The following is a 15,737-nucleotide window of genomic DNA, read 5'->3' on the forward strand; positions in this document are numbered from 1 at the left end:
ATGGGAGTTGTAGTCCAACAATATCTGGAGGACACCCACACCTGCCCAAGTTTCTCCCCCCCAAAAAAGAAATTGTAATCAGAAGGAATTATGCAACTTGAAAAAAATTCCCATAATGTTGTTATTAAGCTTAGAAGCACTCATTTTTTTTATAGTTCCGCAGAAGTCTACATCCTCTTTACTTACTATAATGGAGTGCTCCTTTTATTTCCAAGAACTCTCTTTTGTGCAACAGAATTTATTTTATGACATTGGGAGAGTTCCCAAAGTGCACACTATATTCCTATGACTCCATAAATGTTTGATATATTTTCTAATCAATAGTGCATGCATCATTTTGTGCTCAAGTTACGAACCCCTGAGCTACATTTTTCAGTGTTTAATGTCACTGGTTCAAATTATGTTCTCAGTAACACTGGTGTAAATCTGGAGTAGAATTAGCCCACATGTGTATTAAGCCAAACACAGAGTGGCATATTCAATCTTTACAGATAATATAGAAACTGAGAGCATTGCTATGTTTCCCTTTACTTCCCCTATCCAGCTAAGTTCAGAACAAGAAAACAAACTGAAATCTTAGCAAAATATGTCAAAAGCAATGCAAAAAGCAAATATGTCACATGTAAATTACACTGAATCCTTGAGTTGAATTAATTCATGTATTGCTTTACTTCAATGATGACTAGCCCCATAAACAATATATGGATACAAGACACCTGCAGTTGAATATAGTATTTGCTTAAATATATCTCCTCCTATACACTCAGGTGTTCTTTCTCTAATTACAGATTTGCCTTTTGGTTTATTTATTTTTTCAGTCCCAGAGAAACAAGAGGGGGAAAGCACATGAACTGGAGCAATCCCTACACACCTGTTGCTAAGTGACAATTGCATAATCCAAGCATGAACACTTGGGTCAGATGAGGAAAATGTGAAATCACGACAGACAACACAATTTGAATATGCTCTGAAACTCAAAGCTCTATAGACAAGGGGATAGTCAGAGTCATTTCTGATATAAGCCAAGGTCATAATTTGGCCCCCACATCCACAAGCGTCAAATGACAGTGTATGCCACCCAGCTAGTAAAGTTTAAATATTTATTTGCATTACAGGGAAACACGGTGAGATCCACAAATTAAAAGCTAGCACACAAGAAAAGTGATGCAGCCTGCAAACCTGCATCGTCATACATTTACTCAAAAGCAGTCCTCCAATAAGGGAGTATGCAACAAGGGCCTTGCAACAGAATGAAGTCCACAGGATCAGGTCAGTTTAAGCAGTTTGTATCTCAAAGTGCATTGGGTTTGTTCTCTTTTTGTGTGTCATGTATTCTGCTCTTTAAAATACCTATGGGAGGGGGCTGTAGTTCATTGGTAGAGCACCTGCTTGGCCGGCAAATGTTCCAGGGTTCAATCCCCAGCATCTCTAGGGAGATTGTGAAAAGCCTTGTGCATGGAACCCTGGATAGCTGCTGCCAGTCAGTGTAGGCAACACTGAACTGGGTGGATTGATCACCCATGTTCCTGGCAGCCCTCTGCTGCAGGGAGCAACCACTCCCATCCCACACTTCCAGGACCAGGTCACATTGCAGCAGGCACAACAATCACAGGCTCTGGATAAAATACCTTGCACAGTGCCCCTTCCACTATTTTCTCCCACTTTGTTCTAAGCAGCCTTTCTCTTTTTGGGTGTGTGTGCGTCTTTGGGTTAGCCCTTCCCCATTTGCAAACAAGCAACTTTGGGACATGTCATGTGAAAGTGAAACGTACCAAATATGTCCTCTGCAGCTTCCTAGTTATTCAGCTTGCAGTCTCTGTGCATTATCTTCCCGTGCTCAATGACCCGAGGAGGAGGAGGAAGGAGAAAAATTGAGGGGAAAGAAAAGGAGGTGGGTGGGTGGCTGGGGCAGGAGTCCAGCCTCGCATGATCTAACACCCTTGTGCAAACGATCGCGTATTCTTGGAATCCGAGGGCCACAATCGACTCCCGAAATCCGGATTCCCTAGCCCAGAATGAAATCGGAGCAAGAAAGCCCCCACGACACCGCGCAGAGGAGAGTTTTATTTCCTGGTTTCCTTAAGGGCGCAGGGAAGTCTCTCCGCTCTCCTTTAACCCCCTCGGTTCCGCTCCGGATTCGGATCGGAGGAAATCCCTTTTCGCCTACGTCCCTCCAGATTGCAAAGAATCATGGAATCACAGGAGCCTCGGTTAATAACAATACCAGTAACAACAATAACACCACCAGCAGTAACGCCCTCCTGGAACCTGTCGGGGGCTTCTCTGGATTGCAAGATACGCCCGCACCCAAGGCAGGTGTCTGCCCCAAAGGACCACCTCCAGCTGCTGCAAGTGTTGCAATACGACACAGAGAGAAAGGGAGACAGGGGGACGATCCGCTCGATCCCAGCCCCACCTCCCCAAAGCGAACAGGGCAAGCGGCTGGCAGGGAAATCGCATTGTGCTCAAACAACGAGCGCAGGTTTCGCGCAGGACAGGGTCCCTGGCAAAGGAAGGGGGCGTCAGTCAATCACTTACAGCGCAGCTCCCAGCAATAGCAGCGGCGGCGGCAGCAGCAGCAGCAATATGTCTCCCTGCGCCTCTCCCTCCCCACTTCGCTCAGCCGCCGTGTAAACTGGAACAAGCCGACTGTAATGTGCATGAAGTCCCACAATGCACAGCGCAGCGCTCGTCACATCCCCTCCTTTAAATCGGCGCCCAGGCCTGCCGCTTGCCACGCCGAGGGGCGCGCGGCGTGAGGGAAGGAGCGCGGCAGGAGAGCCGTCGGCGCCGCCTCCTCCTCCTCCTGCGGTGCCGCCGCCGCCGCCGCCGGCTGAGGAGGACACAGGCGGGGCCTTGCTCCGCAGTCGCGCCCCTGAGACCCCCGCCCCATCCTCGCAGGGAGAAGCCAATGGCGTGGAGTTGGGAGGGACACAGCGAATCCGGTCGTTGTCTTCCTCCACCGCTTCGACTCCCCGCGGTGGGCGCCCTCGGCTGCGGCGCCTCGGGAGAGCCCCAAGGCGGTCGCTGAAAAGCAGCGGATCAGGGCCGGTGTCTAGACCCGGCTTAGTCCTCCCCCTTCGGATAACGGCGTGCACGCAGCCCTCCCCTCTGTGCAGGAATAGCACCTGCGCCTCGCTCCCCGTCTGGCCGGAGAGAGGCAGCGGGGTCGCCACTCGCTGGTCCATCAAAGTGCGCAAGAAACATCACTTGCTATAGTTTTCCCTGCTGGGACCCACTTGCTGGGTTAGGCCCAAGGCCCATCTAGTGCAACACCCTGTTCTCATAGTGGCTATAGAAAGCCTGCAAGCAGGATATGGGCGTAATAAGCACTTCTGACGCAAAGTACATAGCCATCGTGGCTAGCCAGCCTCTGAATTTGTCTAATCTTCTCAAGCTATCCATGTTGGTGGCCACTGCTATGTCCTGTGGTAGCAAATTTCATGTTTGTGAGAAGTTCTTTTGTCCACCCTGGATCCTCCAACATTCAGATGACATCCCACATTCAAGTATCATGCGCATGAGAGAAAAACTTCTAATTTTATACACCTAAAATGCCCTGCTTACCTTTTTTTCTAAACATAAAAGCCCCAAACCTTTGCTCACAAGAGAGTTGCTCCAGCGCCTTGGTCGTTTTGGTTGCTCTTTTCTGGACCTTTCCCAGCTCTACAATATCCTTTCTGAGATGAGGCAACCAAAACTACACAGTACTCCAAGTGTGATCACACTATAGATTTGTGTAACAGCATTATTCACATTTTTTTTTCAATCCCTGTCCTAATAATCCCTAACATGGAATCCAGTTTTTTCACAGCCGTCAGACACCAAGTCAAGACCTTTATCACTAGAACTACAAGGCTTTCTTTTCCTGGTCAGTTCCAATCCCATTAGCCAATGTGCATCACTTTGCACTTAAATAATATTTTGCCCTTTACATGCCAGTTCCCTCACTTTGCAGCGATCCTGTTGGAACTCACAGCCACCAACAATCCTGGACACCCCTAACTTCAGTTTATGGCAAAGAATAGCCGCTTCTGCTTGCTCACCTGCCATCTCCCACTGGGCGTTGGTGAGAGTAGGACCCAGCTAATCCTTGGCACTGTTCATGCTTGCTTACCAGGAAGTGAGAAAACAACTGATTATGGCAAGGAACAGCCACGGCCTGCCCTCTCCCTCTATGCTGTACTGGAAAGTACCACCCCAGGCCTAATTCCAGGTAAAAAAACCCCACCATCCTTCCCAGAGAGAGTGCAAAAGCTGCCACAGCTTTCCCCCTCAATTGCTCATCACCTGCGGTCTCCCAGTAGGGTAGGTAAGGGAATGGGGCATACTGCTCACTTGCCTGCAATCTCTGGCCAGCTCAGCAATTGAAAACACTGTCAGTGGATAGCAGGGCAGCTTCTTTCTGCACTATCAGAGCAGGAATAAGGACCTCCAAATGTTGGACTCATCCAAGAGCCGGTGTGGTGTAGTGGTTAGAGTGTTGGACTAGGACCAGGGAGAGCAGAGTTCAAATTCTCAGTCAGCCATGAAGCTCACAGGGTTACCTTGGGCCTGTCACCCAGTCTCAGACTAACCTACTTCACAGGGTTGTTGTGAGGACCAAATGAGAGGGATAATTGTGTCTCTTCACCCAGAGCTCCTTGGAAGAAAGGTGGGATAAAAATGTAATAAAAGCGAATAGCAGTTGTTATATACTGAAGTTCTCACCCTGGACCAGCAGGGGGATACTGTAGATAGTTTTCACTCTGGTCCACATATGAAAATAAGGGATTGAAAGTGACGTTCAGTGATTGGATAGTTACAGAAAATGGTTACTATTGCGTTCTAGTGGAGCTCTATATAAGCAGGCTGGCTGAACCCTTCAGTTCTGTTCTGTTCTGGCCTGTGAAAAAACAAGAGCTGTTTGAAGAATCACTGTGTCATCTGATATGTTCACCCACAACTTAACAGTAATATTTTAAGAAAGAAAACAAGCACATTCAGTACATACATTTTTAAAAAAATTAAAGGACAATTCTTTTTAAAAAAAACTAGATTAAAATAAGACACCCACACAAAAAATACACATAATTAAAAGCCAAAGGTCTGATGAAAAGGAATGCTTTTGCCTGACACCTAAAGCTATGCAACAATGGCACTGGGGAGCCTCCCTGGGAAGAATGTTTCAGAAGCAGGAAGCCACCACTGAAAAGGCCCAGCTTTGTGTTGCCACCCTCCAGACCTTGCATGGAGGGAGCACATGAAGATGGGTCTCAGATGATGACTGCAGAGTCCTGGTCAGTTTATAAGGGGATAGGCAGTCCTTGGGGTATTGGGGTCCTGAGCCACATGGACTTTATAGGTCAAAATTAGCACTTTGAATTTGGGCTATAGTCTGCCCCTAGTAAGGACAAACTGATTGAATCTCCAGATTAACACAGGAAGCACCTGGTGTAGAAGCGCCTATAGAAATTCTCCTTTTCAGCCAATCGTATATGAAACCATCAGCAGCTGCATCCCGCCCCCCCCCATAATACAGAAACTCAGTCCCTTTGCCGCTGATCATCCCACAATAGCTTCCTGTTGTTTTGCTGTGAGTACATTATTCGATACATCCTACAATTCAAATTAAATCCCGCAGTATTCAGTTCGGACCAGAGGTAGCTTCCAGTGCTTCTGCAAAGTGGACTTTGTAGGTTAGTGAGGTGAGGTTGGGCTGTTAAAGATCAGTGATTTATTAAAACTGACTGACCTTACTGTAAGCAGCCCAGAACTCCTTAAAGCTGGCACAACATACCATAATTGCTTGTTCTACCAGCTCTGCTTGATTTTGCATCCTGCACCCAGTTCTTTGCAATACCCCACTCATTCTGCTGCATTCCCCTGCACCACATTGCAGGCCTTTCCTGAAGTTCTCCTCCTCTTCAGGGGGGCTCTTTCAGAAGTGCAGGGTTGGTGGGTGAAGGCAGAAGAAGAAGGTGGGAAAGCTCTATTGTGTAAGCAGCCTACTGTTCATGTGACATTAGACAGAACAACCTGATAGTAATTTTTTTGTATTCATGAGAATTTTGTTGTGATTCATTTGAGGGAGAGAAAGCGTATTGCTGTAAACCTTTGTATTTGTACAGGGATGTGCAATTAAAAACAGGAGAGAAGCCTAAGGTCACAACTTTGCAATCATTTTGTTATAGAGAATTAAAGCAATAGCAGTTCTACAAAGTGGATGGCAATATAATTCTTCAGGAAACTGAAATGATCACAGTGGATGGTACCATTGAAAACAGAAGGGGATCGTGTTCAACTTAGTAATTAACCCATCATCCTGCAGGCACAAATGCTACTAATCAAAAATAGAACACCAGAAATGCAAGCTGTTACTGAAACATAATGGATTGACTCAGAGCTTTTTTAGAGAAATATTCTGGGGTAGGTGTGGATGGAGATGAACTCGAGGACACTTGAAAATCACGCAAAATGGCTTCTTTAATGTTCATGGTGAATAATTAAACACACATTTAACTAAGTAAATAAATCAATAAATGCAACAAATATGTATTTTCATAGTAAATTATTGTAATTTAAAGAAACTTGGCATTTAAAATTTAACTAAAAATGTCCAGAACTACATTTTTTTAAAACAACAACAACAAACTATTGTTCCACATAAATCTCTGGAACAGACTGCCATTGCCTCATGTCTCTGTTTGAAAGAAAGTAAGCAACAGCAGGCAGGGATCTTCATAGGCTGCGCCAATCCCATTCAGATCTATGTTTAGGCATGCATTAACTGTCTGTAGTGTCTTATTGTTGCAAGCCACCCCAGTCTCTGAACAGTGCAAGATTCCAGGGGTTCCAGATGCTTACCCGGGGTTTGTATTTCCTTTTGGAAATGAGACACAGCAGAGACTGTGATGGCTTATTTATATATACAGTGGTACCTTGGTTGTTGAACTCAATCCATTCGAAAACCATTCGAAAACCAATGCACAGCTTCTGATTGGCTGCAGGAGCTTCTTGCACTCAATTGGAAGCCGTGTTGGACGTTCAGCTTCCAAAAAACATTTGCAAACCAGCACACTCACTTCCGGGTTTGCGGCGTTTGGGAGCTGATTTGTTCAGGAGCCAAGCTGTTCGAGAACCAAGGTACCACTGTATTTAACCCTTTGCCTATGTTGGAGGGGTTTGCAGTATCAACACCCCAAAAGGGTCTTATTTCGCTCATAGCCACAGCCTTGGATTCAAGTAGAAATCGAACATCTCTTGGTCTCTCTTTGGCTTCCCAGTCTGCATTTTTGCATTCCATTCTACATCACTGTTGCAGCACTCTCCCCGCTCAGCCCCCAGTGTGGGCAAACCAGTTGCGCTCCCCTAAATCTACCTCTGCTGATTGCCTTGCTAGTTCTTGATTTTAATTTAGTGTCAGATTTCTCTTTGGAAAGAGAAAGAAGTATGGAATTAATATAGTACAGAGCTGTGATCTTGTTTGTTACAGTGATTGCTCTCCAAATTGCATTTATTAGACACAGATTCACACTGAATGTAGTAAGAGGTTTGCTGACCCAGTGGGCATTTGAGAAGACCCTGTGCCTTAGGAACACATCTGGACTCCATCTGCTGCTCCTATACTTACCAATATATATAAAAAACATGCAGGCATACCAGCATTTCCCCATTGTAAGATTATTCTGTTGCTAAAGTTGAATCCTTGCAGTATTTTTTCCAGGCACAAATATAGTCAGTCAATGTCTGTATTGTGGTTTCCTCCCCTAGACCACTAGGCTACTATTGTTTCAATGACCTAGTGATCTTGGATTTTTTCAGCCATATATTAGACTATTGTTGACTTCCTCAGTTTGGGGGTAATGTTCCCAGTGATTTCTGAATGTCCTGGTGATGTGTATTTAGTCTGTGATCAAGTGAATCACAAACTTCAATGTAGCCGAGTTCCTTAATTGGAAAGTTTCCTTACAAAGAATGGAAAAACTGATTCTAATCAAAATACTTGATAATAAAGTTTGAGTATGTTTCTAGGATCTTTACTCTATGTCACTGGAACCTTGTAGGGATAACAAAATCCTTTATCCAAACCATCTGGCTACCCACACCTTTGGGATGGGGCCCACACTATTGCAATGTGTGAAATTATGTATATTTAATTGGGGGGAATCGCAAAACAAAACTGGAGGTTAGTGTTCTAATGCAAGTGAAGCCATATAAATGTAACCTCTTAAAGCCTATTTCACAGAACTAATTCTTTCACAGGAACTGTGTCACTGTGGCAGTTTTCAAGAGGCAAAACCTGTCAAGAGGTTCCGCTTCCCTGCTCAAAAATAGAATTCTGCTGTAGTGTTGCACCCTAATCCATCAGAGATGATCCATGCGTGAAAACCAGTTTCTATACATGCATCACTGTGTGAATTGTAATCCTGTGTACAAAGGTGCTTCCCTGGAGGGGGAAATGTAGCATGATTCCTGCCACCAAGTAGCATTGCTAAACTATGGCTTAACTATTTTAGTGGGTGATTTTTAGGAGAGAGGTATCAATTTTTTTGAAAGTAACCAATTTTCAAATGGTACAGTTATTTTCTGTCCATCATGCCTTCCAGGAAAAATAATGGAGAAAGTACTGCAATCAGATTCTACAATGGTTTTTTTAATTGTTAAAATCATGTTGGCTTGTAGTACCAGCTTTGGTCCTTTATACTCAGCTATTGACCGTGTTGAGTGGAACTTCCTTCCTTCTTCATTTGCATCAAAATCAGAGTTCTCACTGACTCGATGAACCTGTGTTTGGATGGTACCACTTCACATTGCATGGTTACTCCTCCATATAGAAAAAAAACCACCTTACAAAAAGAAAAGTGGATGTCAGGGAGAAAGGTTTTTAGCCTGACCCTTTCCTTAACATGCAGAATTTCTATGTGCAGGGAGTCTTCCATCAAGTTCTAGTTTGAGGTGGTACAAGTCACAGACTTTCTATCTTGTCATGGCAGAGGCAAGAGCCAGGAAATCAGATCTGAGGGTCTATGCTGGGCCTGAGAGTAAGAACCAAGGAATGTGCAAGAAGGAATCAGGAAGACCTTGTTCCTTAGGAGAGATCCCACCCCAGACAGGAATTTCTTATAGTGCAAGAAGGCCACTGGCAGTATATAACAAAAAAAGCGGGTTAAGATCTTGGAGAGCTTTAAAGGTAAGGACAAGGAGCTTGTATTAGACTGGGTTCACCAACAGGTGGGAACAGGGGGTGCCTTCAGCTACCAAGGGCACCAGACTCTGAGCTTTTTCTTTTTTTAAAGCAAGTTTCTAGCCCTCCTAGAAAGTTGTGAAGCAAAACTTGCAAGTACCTTTCTTCGCAATTTCTCTGAGATGAGCCAGCCAGGCTTTTCCTACCTTTTAGCCTATGGAGTCAGAGCTTTGATTGATGTAGGAGATGGCTGAAAAACAGGGACAGGGCTGTTAGCCCTGCCCACAACATCGCATGACTCCAGCACCCACCTCCAACATCTGTGCATTGAGCTTCGCTATCTGCAGCGAGGAACAGAGGAACATCAAAAACTGTCTTATACTGAGTCAGACCACTGGTCCATCAAGCTCAGTATTGTCTACACTGTCTTATCACTTTTCAGACTACTGACATTCCCAACCCTACATTAAGATGCTGGGGACCTTCTGCTCTAACACTGAGCAATAGCCCATCTCCAAAGCACCTCCATATGCATAGCCTTCCATGAGAGCTGGCACCTCAATCATGTATGGTTCCAGTTCCCATAAAGGACTACACATGCAGACTACCAAGCTACAGATGCTCAACCTATGAATGTCATAATAGATGTGGGATGGAAGAGAGACAAGCTGTGACCCAGAACTGGTTGTCCTCACAGTTAAGTGGAAGGGCATCATATACATTTTCAAAATAAATCAAAATCTCTAAATCCTTTGACACACAAGGGAGCCTGCATTTCTTTGAGAATGAGACTTTATTGGGGGGGAAATTGTGCAGTTAAATGTTTCCACCAGGAGATGGCACTTGTGGAGACTTAAACATACAGTACATTCATCAGATAATTTTATTTTTGTCAAGCTCCCCTTATTCCAAGTCGTTTACAGTGTAATCCTCTACATGTTTAACTCAGAAGTAAACCCCACTGACTTCAATAGGACATGCTCCCAGGTAAGATAGTATAGGATTCCTGGTATGTTTCTAAAATGTGAATTAAAAATATGATGTTGCCTAGTGGAAAAGAAACAGTAACATGCCAAACCAGATCATTTTTTGCCTTGAAATTGTGGCATCGCTTGTTATTACCCAGGGTTGCCATATCACTCAAAAAGCTTTGTAATGAGCACACGTGCAACTTCGTTACACAAGTGACATGCTTTTAACATCAGTGTAAAAATTGCAGCTTACATTCTGTGTGTGTGAACTTCAGAATTGTTTTTCCAAAACCACCATGAACTGCAGTGATGTGGACACTGTGGTGTATCAGGTTGCAAAAAGATGTTGTTTTTTTTGTCACCTGTAGTTCATTTGCTTGCAGCTTCCATGAAAATACATAATTCTACCATATTGCGTTTAAATAAATCATTCCTTCATAAATGGTGTATCATCTAATCATGCTGTTGAAACAAAATCTGCAAATGGCAGTGTGGAGACGCTACCAAACTGGTATTACTGCCCCCCTACACCCCAAGGATCATCACTAAAACAATACAGCATTTAGTATGCTTTCCTTATCTAAAGAAAATACTTTTCTCTTACATGTCATAGGTCATTTCTGATTATCTTGAGTAGAATTTATTTTTAACATAATGCATTGGTAGTGGTAATTGGTTAGAGCGTGGTACTGACGATACCAAGGTGGCAGGTTCGATCCCCTTATGGGACAGCTGCATATTCCTGCATTTCAGGGGGTTGGATGATGATCCTCAGGGTCATCTTCTATGATTCTACAATCCTAAGGAAAAGCAGGGCTTTCTACATATAGCTGTGCTTTGGAAGTTGCTAAATTCAATGTCTTGATTTCCTGCACCACCTAGTGGATGTTAGAATGACCTGATACTTAATCAAGTCATTTCAGCAACTTGAACAGTCCTAAATGAGCCAGTATGATAATAAACAGCGGATAATAAAACATTCTACCAGTGATGCAGGCATTCCTTGGAAGAGTAATCAGGCAAAGGAAAGGAGGCCATCAATAATATACATTGGTAACAGTCAATATTGCACCAAGTACATTTTGAAGAGTCAAGACAGGTGGCTTCACAATAGGGTGGCCTGGCACAAAAGAGGACAAGGTTCTTGCACCTTTAATTATTCTGGAAGAGGGGATTTCAGTAGGTGCATCCTATAATGTCATTGTTTGGTGCAGGATGCTGCTAAATTGAAGGCAAACCTGTGGCATCTTGGACTGTGTACAAGGGAGAGAAAGCCAGGAAAAGGAAAACAATCTAGGAAAGACATGATGGGGGGAACATGATGGGGGTACCTTTAGTTCTTGTAGACTCATTAACTGAGGATGAGTATAATGAGATTTGACAAAGGGACACTTTGCACTTATCAGGTGTCCAGAAAGGCATTGCTTGTGAAAATTCTAGTTCGCTTATGTTTGTACAGAATAATGTGGTGGATTGGAACCTACGCCTTCCATATTATTTCAGTCTGCAATCTTATACAGCAGGGGTGAGAAACCAATCTTCTGTCCATGGCCATATTCCTTCCAGAGAGGAAGGGGAAGTCAGTGGTGGGCAGAGTTGTTCCTCTCCCCGAAAAGGTCTACAGCCAGCAGGCAGTGCTTTAAAAAAGAAAAAAGAGGTACCGGTACTTACCACAAACTTGTTAAAGTAAGTGCCACACTTTTAATATTTGGGGGGTGCTGGTACTGCTTACCCTTGAGTATCCCCAGAAAAAACACTACCAGCAGGAATGCCAGACTCTGATGATTAATTTTTTTTAAGTAAGCCTATATCTCTCCTTGGAAGACGGGTATGAAGCAAAATATGCAGATGTAATTTCTGCAAGATGAGCCAGTCTGGCTGCTTCCCACTTCTAGCACTTTTAGACAGTGAATGAAGTCAGAGCCGTCAATCATGAATGAGTTGTTTGGATACAAGACAGTAGGAATTTCTGGGGTCCTAAGGAGTTATACTGGGCCCAGAAAATCCTGTTGCTCTTCCCTACACCACCCCAACTTTGTGGGCTGCCTGCAGAGGCACATATTGGTCTTCCCCCATGTCTGAACTGATTGTTTGCAAAAATATACCCTGCCCCGCCCCCCGCCCCCGATTCCTCCATTTCCATGGTTTCCCCCTCCTCCTCTCCCTCTGGGCTCTCCTACCTCCACTATACCTGAGGGTAGCATCCACAGGACTCAATGGGACTCAATGGGACTTATGTCTATAGCCATGAATAGGATTGCACTGGCAGTTTATCTGCCTATTCATAATTTTTGCTAGCACCCCACAGAGTTTCTTCAGAATTCATTCAAGGCTCGAAGAAGCATTGCACAATGACTCGCCTAGCGTACTGATCTGTGCATGAATGAAGAGCCTAAAATATTTCTGCTTTCATGACCAGACAATGCCGAGTGTGAAATATGGGCTGATTTATTCATCACCTTTTCAAAAGGAGGCTGCGACATAAACCTGCAGGTGGAAGTTAAAGCAATTACAGTAGTTTTCGGGTTAGGAATTTCCTTGGAGATAATTAACCAAATTATTAGTGAAGAGAGTGACACTGAGCGATTACAACCCTTTGTTTCTCTGCTAATGCTAAGGAAGAACCAGCAGCAAGTATTCTTTTGTTGCTTGGCAACTCAGGAAGGCTTTGACATTTGTTTAGATGAATGAGAGAGAAATATTTCTCACCAAGTACCAATTTAGAAGTCAAGTTAATGTACTCCAAATGGACAGTTGATAAAACTCCACCTGGAGAATTCCTTTTCTCTCTCGCAAAACTCTCTCCATCCTAATTAGAGTAAATAGGCGTAAAGGAAAGTTTGAATAAAGAAAACAAGGTCTCTTGACCTTTAAAACGGCACTAATTATTTCCAGCCCATTTTACTTGACCTTCCAACCAGATATTCTTTGAGTTCAGAGTCTTTCTTAAAGCATACAGTATTCATTAAGATTCTCTCCGTTGAAGATACCTACGTGTTTCCTTAGTTGGGAACACAGTAATTAGGGGGAAAGGCCCTATTATGTAGATTTCCAAATTGTATGTAATAAATATGAGAACCTGTGTGGTGTAAAAATAACTACGAGTGGGGAGACCGAGGTACAAATCCCAACTAAGCCCTGATATTCACAAAGTCAGCCACCTTCTCTAAGCCTAAGCTACCTCACACATTGGTTGGGAGGATAAAACAAGGTCTAGTAAATAAATGTGATAACGAGGCTTTCAAGTTATACTATTTTATGTGACAGATAAGCATGGACAAAGTCTCAGATTCTGCTTGTGGGATTCCTATGGGCATCTGGTTGGCCTCTATGAGAACAGAATGCTAGAATAGATGGCCCTGAAGGCTCTTCTTATGCCCTTATGTCAGAAACTGTCAGCTGATCCTAATTGTTGTTGTTTAGTCATTTAGTCGTGTCCGACTCTTCGTGACCCCATGGGCCAGAGCATGTCAGGCACTCCTGTCTTCCACTGCCTCCCGCAGTTTGGTCAAACTCATGCTGGTAGGTTCGAGAACACTATCCAACCATCTTGTCCCCTGTTGTCCCCTTCTCCTTGTGCCCTCCATCTTTCCCAACATCAGGGTCTTTTCCAGGGAGTCTTCTCTTCTCATGAGGTGGCCAAAGTATTGGAGCCTCAGCTTCAGGATCTGTCCTTCCAGTGAGCACTCAGGACTGATTTGAACTGATAGGTTTGATCTTCTTGCAGTCCATGGGACTCTCAAGAGTCTCCTCCAGCACCATAACTTAAAAGCATCAATTCTTTGGCGATCAGCCTTCTTTATGGTCCATCTCTCACTTCCATACATCACTACTGGGAAAACCATAGCTTTAACTATACGGACCTTTGTTGGCAAGATGATGTCTCTGCTTTTTAAGATCTGGGCAAATTTCTATGCACTGCTGCTAGTTGGTGTGTTTGTGTGTACAGTGGTACCTCTGGATGCGAACGGAATCCGTTCCGGAGCCCTATTTGCATCCAGAAGTGAATGCAACCTGCGTCTCCGTGGGTCGCGATTTGCCGCTTCCACGCATGCGCGTGATGTCATTTTGAGCGTCTGTGCATGTGCGAACAGCGAAACCCAGAAGTAACACGTTCCATTACTTCCGGGTCGCCGTGGAGCGTAACCTGAAAACGTTCAACCTGAAGCATATTCAACCTGAGGTATTACTGTATATAAGAGATCCCCACAGATGTCTGCATTTTTGAGGTCATAGCTATGGGGAGTCCCATGAGGCGCTCCTGAGCATCAGCATTTAGCACTGGACCAATGAATGTGACCCCCATCTTTCCCAGTCTGCATGTGTACTGGAATCGCTTCAGTTTTTTTATTGCTTTATCACATTGTTTGCCGCCCTGGGCTCCTTTGGAAGGAAGGGCTGTCTGTACTAATACTACTCATCCTTATCATCTAAACATCATTCATCCAGGTGGTTGAGCCATTGGCCTCCTTCTTGTCTTGGCTGAGATTCAGTTTGCTCACCCACATCCAGTCCATAAGCACACATAAACACTGGTTGCAGGGGAGCCACCACCTCGCCTGCATCTGATGATCAAGAGACATAAGACTGGGCATCATCTGCGTCCTGCTGATTACATGATTTGGTTTAGCATTATGGGTGGACTGGACATTAGTTGGCCTTTGGTGTCCCCACCAAACTGTGATCAGTTCTGTTCTTTATCTAGCAGTCAGCCTGGTGTAGAGAATTTGGAATTAGTGCCTGATCTTTTGTTGTGACCTGGGTCTATATCTGCCCTGGTGCTAGGGATGACAAAGGTGGGAGCAATCGTCTTAATTAAAAAACCCCAGATTAGAGCAGTTCAAAACAGAACCAGCTGGCCCTGGGCTTTTAGTGAATCCTGCACCACATTCTCAAGTGCAATAGAGACCTCTTTCTTGTATCCCATTGTTTCCGTTAATGCCGATGATGAGAACATTATGGCTGGCAGCCTTGATGCCAAATCAACCCAGAGAGCCTCTTGGTAGCCCTACAGCCAGCTGAAATATAGGGAGCCTTTGGTTCTCATTTCATTTTTGATCACAAGTACAGAAATGGTGGCCTGGGAACCTGGGAATGGTGTTAATAATTATGGGACTCCAACAAATTGTCTGAAACACAAAGGTGGGTCAGATGAATGGTTTGAATAAAAGTAACTTATAGTGAGCCATCAGGTGGGAATTAAAATTTAATTTAGAAGGTACTATCACTGCCGTGGTGCAGTGGCGATTTATTTGATTGATTGCTGCTTTCTTTCACCTTTGTGAGCCTTTGGTTTTTACTATCTGAGGAAATTAAGGCTGAATTGCAGCAGGAAATTCCTTGTACCCAGGTGTTTCTGGTTATCCAAGAAATAATTCCTCTAGAGAGGGGACACAAGGTTTCTTTTTTTTCCTTGGGGGTGGGAATCTAAATGATTGCTTGTTGCTTAGTATCACAAACTGCCATTCTGGCAGCTATTTGAGTTGTTTCTAAGCAGGGATGAGAAAAGTTCTGCAGGGCTGAGCAGGGAGTAGAGGAAATGGATCATTTCATTGTTCTGTGGCAAAAGTCCCAAGGAAAAGGTGAAAAGCTCATTTTAT

At 44.2% G+C, this 15,737-nt stretch overlaps 1 protein-coding gene across 3 annotated transcripts in view; it reads right to left on the bottom strand.

The window, feature by feature from the left end:
• LOC128407890 (core histone macro-H2A.1) overlaps positions 1-2,800 on the bottom strand; it is a 43,781-nt gene extending 40,981 nt beyond the window's left edge. The window contains exon 1 of one of the 3 annotated variants that reach the window (XR_008328928.1): positions 2,539-2,798. The gene's annotated coding sequence lies outside the window, so the exon portion shown is untranslated. Of the gene's footprint in view, positions 1-2,538 lie in introns of all 3 variants that reach the window. The other 2 variants (XM_053376851.1, XM_053376850.1) reach the window with 2 other exon arrangements.
• Positions 2,801-15,737: the final 12,937 nt, after the last annotated feature.

This window comes from Podarcis raffonei, chromosome 2, assembly GCF_027172205.1.
Source record: "Podarcis raffonei isolate rPodRaf1 chromosome 2, rPodRaf1.pri, whole genome shotgun sequence".
NCBI lineage: Eukaryota > Metazoa > Chordata > Lepidosauria > Squamata > Lacertidae > Podarcis > Podarcis raffonei.